This window comes from Bubalus bubalis, chromosome X, assembly GCF_019923935.1.
Source record: "Bubalus bubalis isolate 160015118507 breed Murrah chromosome X, NDDB_SH_1, whole genome shotgun sequence".
Taxonomy (NCBI): domain Eukaryota; kingdom Metazoa; phylum Chordata; class Mammalia; order Artiodactyla; family Bovidae; genus Bubalus; species Bubalus bubalis.
The window spans coordinates 98,128,001-98,131,862 of record NC_059181.1 but is presented as its reverse complement, the minus strand read 5'-3'; the positions used below and the strand labels follow the sequence as shown (position 1 = coordinate 98,131,862).

The 3,862-nt window shown below is 40.9% G+C and overlaps 1 pseudogene; it reads left to right on the top strand.

The window, feature by feature from the left end:
- Positions 1-236: 236 nt before the first annotated feature.
- Positions 237-610, top strand: LOC102396957 (annotated as a pseudogene).
- Positions 611-3,862: the final 3,252 nt, after the last annotated feature.

Genomic DNA, 3,862 nt, shown 5'->3' with positions numbered 1-3,862 from the left:
TGCACTGGGATGACCCAGAGGTATGGTATGGGAAGGGAGGTGGGAGGGGGGTTCAGATTTGGGAACACATGTACACCCATGGTGGATTCATGTTGATGTATGGCAAAACCAATACAATATTGTAAAGTAATTAGCTTCCAATTAAAATAAATAAATTTAAAAAAAAACTATTTTTGGACTTTGGGTCCAATGTCTTAGCAAGGCAGCAGTGGCAGCAGCGCTCTCTAAGCTTCACTATGAGACTCAAGGATGACAAGAAGAATAAAGATGCCAGAAAGCTAGCTAAGAAAGACAAAGACCCAGGGAACAAACTTGGCAAGGCCAAAAAGAAGAGGTGGTCCAAAGGCAAATTTTGGGATAAGCTCAATAACCTCAATTTGTTTGACAGAGCAACGTATGACAGACTCTATAAGGAAGTTCCCAACTGCAAGCTTAAAACTGCAGCTGTGGTCTCTGAGAAACAAGATTTGTAGTTCCTTGGCCAGGGCAGCCCTTCCGGAGCTCCTTAGTAAAGGACTTTTAAAACTGGTTTCAAAGCACAGAGCTCAAACTAACTTATACCAGAAACACCAAGAGTGGAGATGCCTCGACTGCTGGTGAAGATCTATAAACAGGTCCCACCAACTATACATTTTGAAAAATAAAACTTTATTAAATCAAGAACAATTGTTTGTGGAGATTCTCCAAGGCTTGTAATAAGTGTACTTTCCTTCTTTTGGCTGTGCTTTGGGGGCTGTACAAGTTGGGGATCACATCAAGCCAAATTCTTTGACTATCTATGCTATATATTCCTAGGGTACAAATCTGCCATATATTCCTAGGGTACAGATCTTCTCAGGAGTATTTTATCCCCCTTCCTTTCCCTTCTTCTGCTCTGTTTAGGTTGGAGGATCAGGAGGTGACCAATTAGTTCTGATTTATCTTAATCTTGATAGTGGGTACCCCTTGGGGATCCAGCTTATGTAGGTAAATGTGTCATGTAGAAGTCTCTACATTGAATGTGCTCTGTGCCTTGAATTCTATCACCCTTACCCCTCCAATGTCTTCAAGGCAAAAGCAACTTTGGCACTCAAATAATCTGCTAGCCTCTTTGGTCAAAGTGTTAGTCTCTCAATCGTGTCCAACTCTTTTGTGATCCCATGGGCTATAACCCACCAGGCTCCTCTGTCCATAGAATTCTCCAGGCAAGAACACTGGAGTCGGTTGCCATTTCCTTCTCCAGGGGGTTTTCCAGACCCAGGGTTCAAACCTACATCTCTTAAATCTCATGTATTGTAGGCGAATTCTTTACCATCTGAGCCTCCAGGGAACCCCATGCTTCCCCTCAGAATGGGCCTGCTAGGATTGCATTATCTTTTCAACTCAGTGTTTTTTTTTAGGGTAAGTTTCCCATGCAAATTTATTTATTTTTGGCCACACCAAGTGGTTTGCAGGATCTCAGTTTCCTGACAAGGGATTGAACCATAGTCATGGCAGTGAAAACCCAGAACCCTAACCACTAGGCAACCACAGAATCCCTGAAAATCCTTAGTGCTTGTAAGGTGATTTATTCAGTTGTTTTCAGCCAAAGGATTTGATCAAAATAACCTGCTGCCTAGTTTGCCCTTATGGGAAATAGCTATTACATTTTTATTGTATGAAATTATGCATTTGAATTTAACAACTGTGATATTTCCTTTTAGGAACTTTACAGGGCAAAAAGATGAAGGCAATGTAGCCCCACAAGTTTTATTTGAGAAATCAGTAACCATATGGAAGACTGCTCTGCTGTAGACTTTTGGGGGGAAAGGGTGTGAGACTTTTGATAGATTGTCCCATTAACATTATGAAACAGAAGAGCCCATCTTGCTGATGACACTTGTTTTTTCCTCAAGGGGTAACTTCAGTTGGTTAACCAATAAATTGTATCCTTGCCTTGAAAAAATAACCACCAAAGGAAAATCACTACTAGCTGGTTTCCCAACCACCTCCACCTAATCTTGAGCTGCCCTGTGGTGACCGAAGTCCAGCCTCATGCAGGAAAGCTGTTGAGGGCATCTGGCTGAATCAGACTGTAGAGACAGAATTTAGTCAGGAGCCTTGTCTCAGGTGCCCTGCTGCCTTTGAACTCCAACGTGTGTCTGTGACAATGAAGACAGAGTCCAAACTCTGGCACAAATAAGTGGATAAGCTCGGGCCAAGTTTGTGACTTCACAATTCTTTAACAACAGCTCCATTCATGCCTCCATGCTTAACTAGCCAGAACAATGGATTTGATTCCTGAAAGAACAAATCAATGACACTGGACACCACAGCTTTGAGGGCAGGATTATGATGAAAGTAGTATTTTATATCTTACAAAGGAACAGTAAATTTACATTTACTAAAGACAAAGTTTAGGTATTAACATACTTTCTTACAGTGGAGAGGGAAATGGCAACCCACTCTAGCATACTTGCCTGGGAAATCCCATGGACAAAGGAGCCTGGTGGGCTACAGTCCATGGGGTCACAAGAGTTGGTCACGACTGAGCGACTGAGCACGCATGCACATACTTCTTTATATATACTTAAATATATATATACTTAAAGCTTGTCTAAATTACCCAATATTAACCAAAAGGAAGCATAGAAATGCATTGCAAATATGAAAAAAACACTAAACTTAAAATCACAAGAATGTGTTATTCTTCTCTTAGCATATTAACATCGAGGTCATCTGAAATTCACAGAGTATTAACTTTTTGTTTTTGCATGTACATAAATAGCACCTTTTACCTAAGACACTGGACTTTTTATGAAAATAACTAGTCCATTAAAATTAGTTCAGTGCCTTTACAAATGAATAAACTGAAATACAAAGCAAGATCTATTTATCCAAAAACAAACTGAACCAGGATTTTAGTTTATTAGTGAAACAAAATTGTTAATCTTCTACTAAAAATTATTTGTATAATATCCCACAGTTTATAAAGTACTTACACACCCAATATCTTATTTAATCCTTTCAACAGCCCTATGAGGTAAACATTACCACCATTTTACAGATTAAAAAACAAACTCAAGACTCATTTAGAATATTGTTGTTATTTAGTCACTAAGTCATGTCTAACCCTTTTGCAACCCCATGGATTATAGCCTACCAGGTTCCTCTGTCCATGAGATTTCCCAGGCAAGAATACTGGAGTGGGTTGCCATTTCCTACTCCAGGGGATCTTCCCAACCCAGAGATCAAACCTGCGTCTCCTGTATTGGCAGGCAGATTCTTTACCACTGAGCCACCAGGGAAGCCCCATGTAGAATATACATCTTCCTAAGTTCACAGACAGAGAAGGCAATGGCAACCCACTCCAGTACTCTTGCCTGGAAAATCCCATGGACGGAGGGGCCTGGTGGGCTGCAGTCCATGGGGTCGCTAGGAGTCGGACACGACTGAGCAACTTCACTTTCACTTTTCAGTTTCATGCATTGGAGAAGGAAATGGCAACCCACTCCAGTGTTCTTGCCTGGAGAATCCCAGGGACAGGGGAGCCTGGCGGGCTGCCGTCTATGGGGTCACACAGAGTCGGACACGACTGAAGCGACTTAGCAGCAATAGCAGCAAGTTCATAGAATAAATCAGGGGCAAATCAGTCTTAAATTCAGTCATCTGACTTACAGTCCAGTGCTTTTTACACTAAGTTTATAATTTACACTGTTCTCATCATTGCAGAAATCACTACTAGCATCCTCATAGGAAAAAAAGCAACCCTTACAACTCTACATCATGTGTGCAGATAATCCATGAAAAAATACAAGTTTCACGAACTTTCAGTTCAAGTTTGTCAATCAAAAGATTCTATATTTACATGTGTACTCAGTAGTGTCCAACTCTTTGGGACTCC